Below are 15,533 nucleotides of genomic sequence, written 5' to 3' on the forward strand. Positions count from 1 at the left end.
AAGCCACTGCAAATTGCAAACTTTTCCTTTCGGAAAAAAAGCCCCCCATTAAGACAAAACCTGGGAAGCTTTCTGAGGTTTGTGCGGATCTGCAGATTAGATTGGAGCTCCAGAGCAGCTGCTGCATTCAGGAATAATCAGGCAGCTAGTGAAGGAAAAAAACACATTCCATCATGTTCCTGCATCCACAGCAGGGTAGTCTACAGGCCTAATGGGGCAGCGCCTATTGCCTCTGTATTCCTCATCGCTCCTCTTACACAAAGGCGCCCACCATTCTTTAAAGTACCGAAAACAGGCACAATTCCAAAAAAGCATGAATTATAGAAAGTGGGGAGGGGGCATCACTACGTAACGCAAAGGAGCACCTGTGAGTGAACACGTGATTTGTAGATCTCTAAGACTCATTTTGAAAGCAAAGCTTCTGCATTAGTACAGAAAAACAGCACGATAGTGACAAGCTGTGTTACAACATATGCACAATTAAATAAATACATTAGAACATAAAGATTAATAGCACCGGGATGTCATGAATGCATAATGGACACTTGAAGGCAGAGTGCAGATGCACAAGATTGAGAACTGTAAATAAATAAATGAACACATTTAAATAAATAATGCCAAGACCCGTATCAGTGAAAGGTGAATGGAATTCATTGAAGTATCGGTGCAGGTTGAAAAAGATGAACAAGGCGGCTGCAAATGCCTGCACTCTGAATGACTAGATGAAGGTAGATTTGCCAGAGCCATTCAAATGGCAGCGATGTGCAGAATGCATCTCAGTAGCATAGCATAACCTAGGATGTGGCGGCAGAGCGCCTGCAGACCATGCAAATGGCAGCGATGTGCAGAATGCATCTCAGTAGCATAGCATAACCTAGGATGTGGCGGCAGAGCGCCTGCAGACCATGCAAATGGCAGCGATGTGCAGAATGCATCTCCGTAGCATAGCATAACCTAGGATGTGGCGGCAGAGCGCCTGCAGACCATGCAAATGGCAGCGATGTGCAGAATGCATCTCCGTAGCATAGCATAACCTAGGATGTGGCGGCAGAGCGCCTGCAGACCATGCAAATGGAAGCGATGTGCAGAATGCATCTCCGTAGCATAGCATAACCTAGGATGTGGCGGCAGAGCGCCTGCAGACCATGCAAATGGCAGCGATGTGCAGAATGCATCTGAGTAGCATAGCATAACCTAGGATGTGGCGGCAGAGCGCCTGCAGACCATGCAAATGGCAGCGATGTGCAGAACATATCTCAGTAGCATAGCATAACATAGGATGTGGCGGCAGAGCGCCTGCAGACCATGCAAATGGCAGCGATGTGCAGAACGCATCTCAGTAGCATAGCATAACCTAGGATGTGGCGGCAGAGCGCCTGCAGACCATGCAAATGGCAGCGATGTGCAGAACGCATCTCAGTAGCATAGCATAACCTAGGATGTGGCAGCAGAGCGCCTGCAGACCATGCAAATGGCAGCGATGTGCAGAACGCATCTCCGTAGCATAGCATAACCTAGGATGTGGCGGCAGAGCGCCTGCAGACCATGCAAATGGCAGCGATGTGCAGAACATATCTCAGTAGCATAGCATAACATAGGATGTGGCGGCAGAGCGCCTGCAGACCATGCAAATGGCAGCGATGTGCAGAACGCATCTCCGTAGCATAGCATAACCTAGGATGTGGCGGCAGAGCGCCTGCAGACCATGCAAATGGCAGCGATGTGCAGAATGCATCTCCCTCGCATGGCATAACCTAGGATGTGGCGGCAGAGCGCCTGCAGACCATGCAAATGGCAGCGATGTGCAGAATGCATCTCAGTAGCATAGCATAACCTAGGATGTGGCGGCAGAGCGCCTGCAGACCATGCAAATGGCAGCGATGTGCAGAATGCATCTGAGTAGCATAGCATAACCTAGGATGTGGCGGCAGAGCGCCTGCAGACCATGCAAATGGCAGCGATGTGCAGAATGCATCTCCGTAGCATAGCATAACCTAGGATGTGGCGGCAGAGCGCCTGCAGACCATGCAAATGGAAGCGATGTGCAGAATGCATCTCCGTAGCATAGCATAACCTAGGATGTGGCGGCAGAGCGCCTGCAGACCATGCAAATGGCAGCGATGTGCAGAACGCATCTCAGTAGCATAGCATAACCTAGGATGTGGCGGCAGAGCGCCTGCAGACCATGCAAATGGCAGCGATGTGCAGAACGCATCTCAGTAGCATAGCATAACCTAGGATGTGGCAGCAGAGCGCCTGCAGACCATGCAAATGGCAGCAATGTGCAGAACGCATCTCCGTAGCATAGCATAACCTAGGATGTGGCGGCAGAGCGCCTGCAGACCATGCAAATGACAGCGATGTGCAGAACGCATCTCCGTAGCATAGCATAACCTAGGATGTGGCGGCAGAGCGCCTGCAGACCATGCAAATGGCAGCGATGTGCAGAATGCATCTCCGTAGCCTAGCATAACCTAGGATGTGGCGGCAGAGCGCCTGCAGACCATGCAAATGGCAGCGATGTGCAGAATGCATCTCAGTAGCATAGCATAACCTAGGATGTGGCGGCAGAGCGCATGTTTCATTATGCACAACACATACTCTAGACGATTGGTGGATTATGTTTTTAGGGGGGAACATTTCAAAATGTTTATAGCCTTGATTATATTTTTTTGCATTGTGTTTAGGGCACCGGATTAGGCACGCCGTGAACAATCGGACTCTGATGATTACTGTACTGTGGAGGGAACATCAGGAAGCGGAGTTATCACCTCACAACCACCTGCACAATGGATTGTGTGTAAGATATGTTACGCGATGCCTTATGTCTTATCCAGTACATACTGATACAAGGCTGTATGATACGATGTTATGATTGGTTATTTATAATGCGCTTAATAGCCAGAGGTTTCTAAGTGCGGAACCGGGGATCGAACCCATGTTGCTACGTGTCATCTTGTTTTCAAGGTGAACACTTTGCCACTGAGCAATCCTCCCGAGCTCGTAACAAGGTTTAAATGACTTTTTTACTTCTGTGTTGAGAACATTGTCAATGATTAACTTGTGCCCTTTTTTCTTACACTTTTGGAATATTGGTCTGTGTGGGGAAAGGTTTATTGTTAAGCCAACCACCGTAATAATGCAGAAATAAATAACAAAGCAGAGCTTGCAGCACCATCTGGGTCCCTAATGAAAACATGCCCTATTATGCCAGCATAAGAGGTGGACATGTGTTGGCACGTGATCTGACAATCAATCCTCAGGTGAAATAAATACCAGCATTTATAGTGCAGACATTAAGGGCAGTCTCTCTGTAGGGATGAAGCAATTAGGCCAATGGCGCGTGCTGTTGTTTGCTAGCCCCGGTTTCACGCAAGAGACCCACCATGGCAGTACTTCCATGGGTGATGCCATACATGTCCTCAAAAGCAAACTGGTCAAAGCCTCCAGGACGAGAGAATTGTTACCAAGGTTGTCCAATGTGTTTAATATACCAGTGGTGGGCCACTTTCCATGCACACCATGCGTGGAATGTCAATTGTCGACACGAGTCACCACGTTCAAGAGTGAAGGGTAAACATTGACGTTACGTATGTTTACCCCATACAAAACCTGTAATGTTATTTATGCCATTCGGTGCCCGTGTAAGAAGATTTACGTTGGGAAAACATCATGTGCAGTACACTTGAGAATTAATGATCATTGACACAAAGCAGAGGATATGTCTTGGTTTTGCATTGTAAAGGGTATGTGCAGTCAACACCCAAGGGCTGATAAATAAATGAGCGTATAAAGAGCAGCTTTGGATTTTTAATACGAGGACCATTGGAAAAGGCCTACATATATTGCAGGAATCGTTTGCATTACTTGTGAATTCTTCCCTTGCAAAATGGCCGCCAATTTCATTGCCTTTTGATAAGCGATCAGTATGCATGGTAGTCCTTTGTTCATCTTCAGGATTCCGTCTCTCGATGCGTCCCTTAAACGTGGCGCTCTATTTTGCAACAGAACCACATATGTTGGCCACTTTGGGGATCAGTATTGCCTCGTTACGTTTTGAGGCAGCTCCGATCAGTGAAAGATTGTTTGCCCTTTTGAAAGCATAGTTCAATTTTGGAAGTTCAGGTAGTTTGGGATGTGTTTTCCCACAGGATGGTTTAATTAGTTAAGGACTGTTGTACCTGCTGTCATGTTGTGTTTATTACGGGCGCATTAAACAGCAGCAAGAGGGATTTGGGTCCAATCTGCATTTTATAGTATGTTCGTAGCTGACCAGTAAGAAGACCATGTCGCCTCGATCAAGAGTTTGCCGCTCATCAGGATTTAAGGTCGAAATTTCATTTAATGAACCATGTCTAACTGTGGAAATGCTATTCCATTTCATTTTGGTAGTTTAAAATGTACTAAAGAAAATTCTACATTTTGTATGTCTTTAGTCTGCTTCATCACTTAGTGCCCACATTGTTTTAGGTCTCTGTGATGTCGACCCGTGTTCGTATTCTGTGTGTGGTGACACTGGCCTGATATAATAATTACATAGGGGAAAACATTATTAAATTCTCTTCTAGATTTACTGTGAGTATCAAAAGCAATGGCGTATACAACTAGGCCGTGTGTTTAATTAGTTTTATTAAAAAAGAAAAACGTGTTTTTATAGTTTTCGTTTGTTATGTAATTATTACCCTGAAGAAGACGTATATGAATTGCTGTTTTATGTCAAAACCGGTCAGTCTCGCTTTATGGCCAGCAGTTGGAAGAATTGAATTAAAAGTACTGTTTTTCTCCATGCCGACTAAAACACAAACGAGGGAAAAACACTGATTTTGCAATTAATGGACTACGTCCACCAAAAATACAGCTATGTTACACACATGGGTGAACAGGTCTCTTATCTTTACTGTTACCTAAGGCTAAACTATTACTGACCCTTAGGAGCAGCTAAACTACCCCAATATAAGGGCTGCCCCTAGTCTATGTTGGCTGGCCGCCTATCTAACAGAAAAAGTGAAGAGGAAATGCACCTATTCTAGACTATTGCTAAAAAAAACTGGTACTATGGATGAAAACCAAGACCTGAGTGCAATAAGGGACCTGAGGTCCTACTGTTGATGGTAAGGATACTCTAAATAATGGCGCCTCTGCCTATATTCCAGCAAGAAAAACAAAGAAAGTAGCTGGAGGGAGAATGCAAACAGTACCTAATCAGGTATAAGTACTTTGGATATAATCTAGTCACATTCAAGTAGTGATTTCCTTACTTTAATATACTCCACCCTGAGTGTGCGACTAAATGTCCTTAAGACTTTAAAAGACAAGTGTAAATCAAGTCAAAAATTTAAAAGAAAAGTTATTTTGCATAGATTCCTTGTGCACAATCAAAGGATATCAGTTTTGTGGTCGACCGGTTTCGATGACATGCTAGTTCTGTTTCACCTTCTTCAGGACCAGAGAACTAACTCTGAATATTCGGGGTCAATCAGAGAATTACTGTGCGGGTTCTCTTATTAGAATGCAACCTGTCAGAAAAACATGGATAAGGGTCAGCGATGCTGCATAATTCATCTACTCAATTGTAGAAAAGAATATTCAATAACTAGATACCATGAATCTATCCCAGAATTTTAACCGCAAGTTTACCTGCCCACTTTGGATTCTGCGTGCTTGCACTGGCAGGGCACGGCACCCCATTCCCTGTGGATCAATCCACTGATGGCTGAAATAGCCATCTCACATGCTAAATGTCATCTGCGGTGAGAGAACCATGGGTAGAAATAAATAATTCTCTCCCTAGAACCTCATACAGACTTAATAATTACAGGTGCATCGCTCAGTCTGCTCAGAGCACTTACCTATTGATGTATGTGCTCTGCTATTGGTATGAACTGTAAATCCTCCCACTATTATATCCGCTTATAGACTGGTCATCCTTAGGTCGGCGCCATAAGAATTTGTATTGTAGGCAACATCATTGTGCATATGGATAGTTACGTGTCTAGCACTCCGGCAAACACCGGTGGCCATATTGGGTTGGTCAAGCTACTCTCTATGAATGCTTATTGATGTTGTTCATTTCTCAGTATATGCAATATAACTTCTCTGCAGGAGATTAGTATTAAGAGTTACTAAATCAGGTCAAACCATCGCCAGCGCTAACTTTCAAAACATAAAGAGTGACCTTATATTGGAGAGCCCATTATATATGATGTGTCAGGTAACACACCTGTAAAATGCATGTTCCAATTGTACAATTAAATCACCCTTGTGTATTAATGGTGGGCAACTCTACTGGCAGCAAACAGGTATAAATGTTGCGCATCCTTATCTAGCCAGACAGCCAGAACGAGCCACTGTATGCCCTCATTAAGGACATGTGCATCAGTTCTTAATCCACAGATCCACTGTTCTTTATGTAACAGAATGGAAATAAAATCCCCGGCCCTTACCGGGACATGAGGTTTTTCTAACACCGTCCAATGGAACGCCTCAGCTCAAAAAATCATAGCCAAAGAATGACCAAGATAATCTATTAAAAAAAAAACAAAGACCAGAACTATTCGTTGCATTTCAGTAGCTACCCTCTGACCAGTGTACGAGAGAATCTGCCATGTGGCTAATTGCAGCGGTACAGGAGATCATGCGCCGAAACACAAGAATATAGGCAACAAGATACATTGATTTCAGCCCGTTTATGAAAAAGTGGAAACCATCTTGGACAACACAGTCCTGACACTTTCCAGAATTCCAATAATGGGGGCTAGTAATTCTCACTTTTCTAGAAACCAGCAGTTTCTTACTTCCTTTTCAAGTTTTCTTTTGAAGAAGGTGGCTATTAATACTTTTACTTAATACTACACAATGACATGCCATTTTAATAAGTGGTTGTATTGGGCAAAATGATAATAAATGTATATTTGCCCCTGCTGTTAACTCCCCACGCCCCTTTGCTATGCTTCCCTCATTATGCTCTTCCCCCCTATGATTGTAAAGTGTTCCGTTGCTTCCCAAAGCTAGGTCAAAGCTCAATAAATATAATAATAATAATAATAATAATAATAATGATAATATACCACTTGGCAGGGCTGGCCTTAGAGGCCGCAGGGCCCTGGGAAGCAAAAGAAAAATGTGGTGCCCCTCAGCCGCCCCCACCTGTGGCATGTCATGCAGGGGGGGTGTGCCACATTTTTCAATAGGTGCTGCAGCGCCGTATTGTCATAAAATGTGCTCTATTCCCGAGAGAGGGTGCATTTCATTTCAATAGGGTGCCTTTTTCGTGCTTTCTCCCACAACTCCAGCTCAGGGGAGACCTTGAAAGACTCCACCAAGCTGGCGTGACTGGGCGCTAATGGCACCCTGGCCGGTCGCCCAGGCGGCCCTGCCCTAAGACCGGCCCTACAGCTTGGAACTTGTCATGCCTGTTCCAAATCCTGGACCAGGTGGGTTTGTAAATCCCAGGTATGTGCCTATTAAAGCACCCAAAGGTTGTGCCTAATGTACAGTGGGACTTTGCACCATATCATAGAAGCAAATACCCCTTCCCGTGCACTGTTTTTTTGCACAGGAACGCATGTTACACACTGGCTGTGCAGGTAATGAACTTGCTGCTCTGTTACTAACAGCGTGTGCAGCACTGACGCTAGTACAGTCTGTAACAGCGGATACTACTGCTTCGAAATCATTAGCAAACGGGATACCACGGCTTCCACTGCCCCAGAGGAGGTGCAATGTGTCCACAGGGATTCCCTGGTCCTCTGTTCTTGCCTGTCCCAAAGGATACGGGGGGTTACCCACTGAATGTACCTCCATTTCGGGGGCAGATATCCCTTACACTTCCACACGCGGCGCTCCTCTTTGCCTGTCTGAATGGTTTAGTACCAGTACCATGCATGCAGGTAAACGGGAAGCCCTCAATCACATGGCAGCAGGATCGCAGACAAATGACGTAACACGCCCTTCCCATGCTCCACCGCAGCGTCGGCGGCCACGCATTTGCTATTACAGAAGGGGCGGGGCAAACGCCACAATGTGGTATTTGAGCAGGGGCGGCCCTTTCTCGAATTGGATTAAATGTGTTGCTAAATCTCTTTGCTCCAGTGTGTGTTGAAAATTAGTTGATACCAGAGGCATAGCGCAAAAAAAGAAAAAAAAATGCCTTCACTGGATTTCCATTGGGTGCAACGTCTCACTGTGTGTGGGGCAGCCATCAATCAGCGCTGAATAACAGCAGATTTAGACCCCAGCTGAATAATTGTGTCTCTAGCCCAGCGCCTGGCATTTCATTAGTCCCGTCAAGTTTAAATTCGCATTAAATGGCAAGGTCAGAGAGAGAGGATGGCGGCGCTGATGTTCCCGCCGTTGTCAGGGCAAGTGCTTCCTCGTGAAGGATGCGGCTACTTTTCTGATATCATCAGGCACATGCAATCTTATTTACCGCTGCTTATGAGCCGCCCATGCATAATAACGATGGGACATAAACAATTCCAAATGGATGGCAGATAAAAGCTCCTAAGTGAGGAGAACGAGCTTTTCTGACTGGTTAGACCCAAGTTATTCTCCCTTTGAAGAAATAATAGGATTTATTCAGATTTGAATGAGAAGAAATGAGGGATGTCAAACAGTATAATAAAACGGACTCTATCTGAGCAGTTGCTATTAAGCAGCGGGCGCAGTGAACTGGGGATTCAATTGGAAAGTGCAGCTGGAGATACAGAAGCTCAACTTTTTCGCTGTTTAAATAAAATGTGCCGCGTTGAGCTGGATTGTCTAATTAATAGTAACTGCGCCATGGGAAATCGAAAAAAGTCCGAGATTTATTTTTGTTCCTTTTTCCTCATTTGGTAGTTATAAATCCACCGAGTCCCATAAATAGGAGTTTATTTTTGTTATGTTGTATAATGATTGACTGCTGTTAAACTATGGTGTAAAATAGTTCAGTGTTTTCATGAAAAATCCCACATACCATGTGCTTCCTTTTAATTGACTAATTCATGATCTTGTTACAAGCACTCTTCACGTGGACACTACTAGGAAAGGGGAAATAGAAGCTCCTTCTGTGTTCCATGTATATATATACATAGTCAACTGGCTCGGACTGGCCTGTAGGGCAATAGAACAATGCCCGAACCAAAAATGCAAAATGCTAGTGGGGGCCACTTTAAAAAAAAAAAATCAAAGTGGCCCACTTTTTTGGCCAATGTCGGCCAGTTTGATGAGTTACTTCACTATGTGGCTGGTAGCTTTGACTAATGTTCCTGAATACATATTCTTTAACTTGCAAATTTGCATCACATTTGATCAAAAAACTCCCCCATTGGGTACTATTCAAACAGTCTGACACAAAAGGAAAGAATTGGCATTTGCAATTGTGGGCCACTTTTTCATTGGTGCCTGAAGTCTGCTCAGTGGCAACGGTGGCTGTGTTGGTTATCCCTATTCCCTTACAAAGACTTGTGCCTTTCAAAACCCCTTTGAGACGCCCAAAGATGCAACCTGGGCCCGCACATCCCCAGTGATGGAAGGATAGGCCCAGTATATGAATATGCAACTATTTGAGGGAGGAATATTACCAAGAAATAATTTAGATCATGTGTGCAACATATAAAAGCCCACTAACAATGAACTGAACAAATAAAACAATTAAACATGCACTCATTCGCCATCATTCACTGTCTCAACTTTGACATTGTGCATTGCCTATACTTTGTTCTTTCCCCCCAATAGGTACTTCGTTATGTTGTAGTGTGTATTTTTCCAACAACAAATAAAATTCCTGGATATAGGGCTCTGTGATTATTGTGCGAGTGCCATTTCCCTAAAAAATAACCTACAAAACAAGATGGCTGACACGGAGATAGTAAAGGTACAGTATCCAGAGGTTGTTGGCCAGAGGGACGCTGGACTCAATGCTGCTGGAGGAAAGCAAGTAAATCGAGAGGGGTGTTGGGGGAGGGGGCAGGGAGAGGGATTCCATAAGGCCATGGAGGGGAGGAGAAAGTGGCTTCGGGCCACCGACAAACATGGCAGACACCTGAGTGAGGCGTGCAGGTGACCAAGAGAATGCAAGCAGTCACTGATGGATTCCACTGCGTTCCCGGCAGCTGATAGGCCAGACACTATCCCTGGGTCTGAATAACAGTGTATGAATGAAACAAGACTTCTGACTTCTAGTTCCAGTAAAAGTTAAGAAATGCACAGAGGTTGAGAGACCTGTCAGACCATCCACTCCAACTGCCATTCATGGAACACTCATTCAAGGTACTCACTCAATCGTTTCACTCCCACACATACACATCTTCACTTACATGCGATCCAGCCTTCTCCATCCAACTGCAGACAAGCATATTACGTATCAGTAATGATTGGTGTGTGGGTTGCCCTCCTTTGCTAAAACCAATGCCTTGGAATCTGCCCAAAGGAATCCCTACTCTTTATCATTCATTGAAATCTTTATAATACTAGAATCTTTACTTTCTGTCATGGTATTTCATTATATATTCAAAGGCCTATATACATTGCTTTTTACCCGATTGACTACCTGAGCAACATATCTTTCTTCTGCAATTCAGTTTTCACTCAATGCTATCCTATAAGACAACTCTTACCCGTATGTCTAAGGTCATAAACTCTTTGCAGCTCTTAATTGTGGCAGATCATGCCAACTGTTCCTAGTTTGGCCCTGGCTTCCACTGCACTCTACATGCTGTCTTCTTGCCTTGATAGTCACACCTACCCAACAGGCATCTGTTCCTCCAGATGAGTGCTCCCCTCGCCACCAATGAGTGACATTCAATTCTCGGTCCTTGGCCCTACCCCTGCTCTCCCTATAACCTCTTTTTTAGCTTCACCTGCAACCTCTGTCATGATGACACTAAAACATGTGATCCGGTAAACCCAGGTTCCTCCCCTTACAATAAATGTTAGTCAGGTGTGCATGTGCAACACTAATCTATCAGTAGCTCACAATGTTAGCAATAATGCCTCTTCCAGGTCCTTATGGCATAAATGGAAAAGAAGACACCCTGCGTACCTATCTTTCCCCTCAAGATGGCACCTGTTGAACTCCATAATGTTTTCACATGGACATTCTAGTTCTTTTTATGATGGCACGCACACGCACGTTGCATCGCCTTCACGAACAATGAGAAACACAGAAACGTAAGCCAGGAGCACAGGCGGGTCCCTGCGTTGCTTTGGTTTTCTGAGATCATTGATGCTTATACTTGCTGCTACGCTTACTTCTTTCTCTCTTCAGCCTTTCCGCTTCTCATGTCCTTTCTCTTTGTACATTATTCGTGACTCTCCTTTTGCGCCTGTGGCCTTCCAGTGAGCCGCTTCCCTCACGGCTCTCCTTTTGCTCCTGCAGCCTCCTGGTGAGCTGGATTCTGCATGGCTCTCTCTCTCTGCTCCTGCTGCCTTCCCATTTTTGCTTTCAGCCTCCTTTGCTGCAAACCTTTCCCATTCTCAAATTCTGTTACATAAGACATATCCATCTTCATGGCATTCCTGATTCAACACTGTAACCTACAGAACCACAGGTTTTATTCTGCAGAGGGCTTCCCACAGGTGTTTGCCCACCAGATACGCAGAGCCATGTGCTAACCTTCAGGTCTCTGAATACCTTGGTGGGCTGCTCCTAAAATCCACGCTACTGTCAAGACATTACACACAAGGACGTCATTTGAGCGTTGCAACCCCGGACGTCTCCCCTGCGACCCCTGTGGTCTCCCTTGCAAATCCGAAAAAAAGAAATCTTTTATTTTTATTTTTTATCTTTTTAATTGTTAACTCCTGGTCTGTGGCCAGCACCATGTGTCTCTTTGTTTCTGGAGTGGCTGGCTTTTTTGATCAGGCCTCTTAAAAAAACATTGGGTTCTGCAAGTGTAAAACTTTGAATAGTGAGCCTAAATAAGAAATAATAGGAATAACAAATAATTTGTCTTTCTGGAATTCTATAAAATAATTGCGAGACTAATTAAAGGTCTATTTTCAGGCACACTTCATGGGGTCAGTCACTGATTTAGTCTGTACTTAAACACCTCAACTCAGCCTTTTATCCTACTGAGGTCGATAAATGAGTACCAACACAGGTTGGTTGATATTGTGTGTGCATTTCTTCTATATAAAGCACTTAAGCTTAAGTGCTATTTAACAACACATAATTATCAATTGGCCTTTGACGTTTGCTTGCATTCACAGTAATTTGGTAATATGGGACTATACACACTTATATTAACAAAACATATGGTGATCCATTCTTGTATGAAATGTATCATACATTATAGTGATATCGTAACCATATCTTTGGTAGTGTACTTGGGTACAATGCTATGTAACGCCACTTCCTGTTTTGTCAAGGGGTGAAAGGTCGTGTTCCATCAATTGGCGTGATGTCACTTTGGGGTGGAGTCAACTGCCAACACTTCCTGTGATGTGATCAGAGGTCAAGGGTCGTGTGATGTCACTTCCGCTGCCCCTGGCATTTTGGTGAAATGACGTCACTGATCACAAAGGTGAGTGATTGTCAAATTCTGATACACAGGACTCTCAGACATATTTTCCATGAGCTCAGAAAGCGGCTCCAAATTACCATTTCCGTAATCTAGCTCTTTCATAGAACATGACTTGCTTTTAACCCATGCGCCCAATGTCTAAAGTAAAAAGAGGCGGATTGTGTTACCATTGTTTTAACTGGACTTATAGGGCTTTAGCGTAAGTGCTCTATTAATTCAAATACATAAATATATATTTTCATCACAATCTCCATCACATCATTTTCCTACTTTGGTCTCAAGCAAACATGTATTCTAATTGCATCTCTTTCGAGGAACATTTCTTGTTTTTACACACACACTACACAACCAAACATATGAAAAATAAATTCACAATCTGAAGACATTACATATGGAAAACACATTGATTTGCATTGCGAGATCATTACCATGGAAGTTAAAATGTCTGCATGTTGTCAATGGCATTCCGCACATGCGGGGCATGGGTATGACAGGAAGCCCAGAGGACACATTGCAGAGTCTGCAAGACCTTCACGGAACAACACGTTTCTTTAACAATGTACGAATTCTACTGTATTGGGAGACGTTGGGTATGAGTGAATATTTGCCATTCCTTAAGGACGGAGCTGGGTGTGGTGGATAATGGGTGCTGGGGAGAAAGGGTCTCTGCGGTGCGGTAGTGTAAATACTGAAAGTTACTGTAGATGTTATGGTGGGTCAGAGGCGTAGCCCGTGGTGTTGCTAAGTGTGGAAAAGATCCGGGGCTACGCTAATGTTGTGACTCGGGGCTATCTACCCTTTTGCTTGTAGCCCCTGAGCTTCTATCTTGGGCTACAACCAAAAGATCCGGCCGCCCCCTCGCAGCAACGCCTCTCGGCATAGCCAGAACTGTGTAACAAGTGGGGACTGAAGCTAATGTAGTCGGGCCCACGACAGGGACAGTAACATCAGCAAATGAGCAGACAGTGCTGCTGAGTGGGCCTTTACAGATTTTGGGTGGGCCTTGCACACTCAGGCCCTAGTGTCTAGGCCTGAGACAGCTCATATCGTATGCTGGGTAGTGCTGAGACATGTCTGCTGTTAGGGGCACTCAAAGACCTTCAGTGCATCCTCTCAAGGTCTGAAATGCTGATATGTGTTCTGGTTCTTTGGTGGCTGCCATGAGTCCCTCGGCTTCACGGACGGTTTCTTTTGTTAGTTGTGTTGGCTAGTTTGGTAGTGCAATACATCAGTGTTGTGTTTGTATGAGACTTCTTCATGGATCTAGTATCCCACATTAGGTGAGTCACATTGCTCTTTCAACATTTAATGCAGCTTCTGTTTGCAGGGGCTGAGAGTCTTGGTATGGAATTAATCTCTTTCAGAATGGACGGCAAAGCTGCTCCTTGCCTCCATGCCTTAGTGGAAGCATTCTGGCCTTTTCTATGGTCTTGTGTTTAGCAAACTCATAAGAACATTTTGCAATATGAGGTGATCCTGTAATGTGCAAATACCTCGAGTCATACATTTCTACAGTTTGACAATTAGGGAGTCAAAGCTGCAATCAAGGTGTCCCCTGGCCTTTCTGGCTGTAGTGCTGAATTATCAGGAAGGCATCACGGTCGGATCTCTGCATCCTTTTAGGTTCATGTGGGAGGAGGATTTTCATTTGGATGAATGCCACCCCATTACCATGTAAACTCTTTGAGTGATGCGGGGGGACTAGAATTGTGTGCCTTCCTGTCAGTCAGTCCAGGTCTGGCAATGCTGGTATCACGTGCTTCCTCTTGTCTAGACACTGATGGCAGCTTTTGCTCTGTCTGCTGATTTCCGAGGCAGTGTTCTGGAAGACCAATGTAGATGATGTTAGTTAGCATCGTCCAGTCTCGACTGAACCCAGAAGGCCTTGAGTGGTCTGAGTGTGATCACGTTTAAAGGTGCAAAGTGTTTGGTGGCTCTTCGGTGCAATGAACATTTGCAATCCAGTGATTGGATAAGTAGCTCCAGCATAAGCTGGATCTGCATAAGGATGCAAAGATTGCGTACCACCTTGCTCATCTAGGACAGGTCACATCTCGTCTGGTCAGGAGATTGATGACTGGCATCTTGCTTTGGTGGGGCGCATGCTACTGTCTGTGTTTACTTGGTTTCTTTCAACCTGTTCTTGGCCAGCCAAGAGTCCATTTGGGTGCAGCATCTGGCAAAGGCTCCCAGAGCTTCTCCATTTGTATGCATGGTTGCCAAGGGCCAGGTTTGCAAAGTGTGGCTTGCAGTGCTGTCCTTCACACCCTCCCCCGAGTCAGCGAGGCGTATCGCATCGTGAGTGCACGTCCGGCACCTACCACTTATGTTCAAATAGTAGTGGGATGTAAGATCTCTGGTGCTGCTGTGGACATACTCCCTCTGATTGGTTGCAGCTTGCCACTCAAGGCTGAGGGACAGGACCTTGGAGGACTCAACAGCAGGGCCAAGACTCAGAAGATCCTTGGCAACCACATGCACCCCTGATTCAGCGAGTCCCCAACTGTGATTACAAAGGAAGCTGTCTCTGCCCAGGAGAGGATTTCCCATGCTCCTTGTGGCGGGAAGCAAGATACCACATGTCAGAGGATGGTCTATTTCATGTGACACTTGTGGGGAAGAAATGTCAACATACCAAGAGGCCCCTAGTCAGGGGCCGAGCCAGCATCAACATTTTGAGGGCATTGATGCCAGTTTTGAAAGCTTTTCATGAATGGGGCCATTAACCGGTTGCCCTGACAGCCCCTCCCCCCACCACGACTTTGATGAGCGAGCCCAGCAGCCTGAATAGCAATTGCGCATGTCTTTGGCCCATTTGGTGCATCCTTCGCTGAAATCCAGAGTCTATTTGCTTCCCAAAGCGATGCCAATCATTGGAGGCGTGGGTCATCTACAATCTGAGCCCAGCAGTTAAACCTTAGGCGGCACCAAGAGGGGTAGAGTGAGTGTCTTCTGGGCAGGCTTTGGTTCTCTGCCTCTGTACCTTGACTGCTGCTGCCTCCGGAATGTTATGTTATGTTATGTTAC

The 15,533-nt window shown here is 45.1% G+C and overlaps 1 protein-coding gene across 1 annotated transcript in view; it reads right to left on the reverse strand.

Annotated features, from left to right (window-relative positions):
- The window catches only part of ADARB2 (adenosine deaminase RNA specific B2 (inactive)), a 1,587,200-nt gene that overhangs the window by 476,872 nt on the left and 1,094,795 nt on the right, over positions 1 to 15,533 (reverse strand). The window lies entirely within an intron of this gene.

This window comes from Ambystoma mexicanum, chromosome 2q (assembly GCF_040938575.1).
Source record: "Ambystoma mexicanum isolate Mex_15411 chromosome 2q, UKY_AmexF1_1, whole genome shotgun sequence".
Lineage (NCBI taxonomy): Eukaryota > Metazoa > Chordata > Amphibia > Caudata > Ambystomatidae > Ambystoma > Ambystoma mexicanum.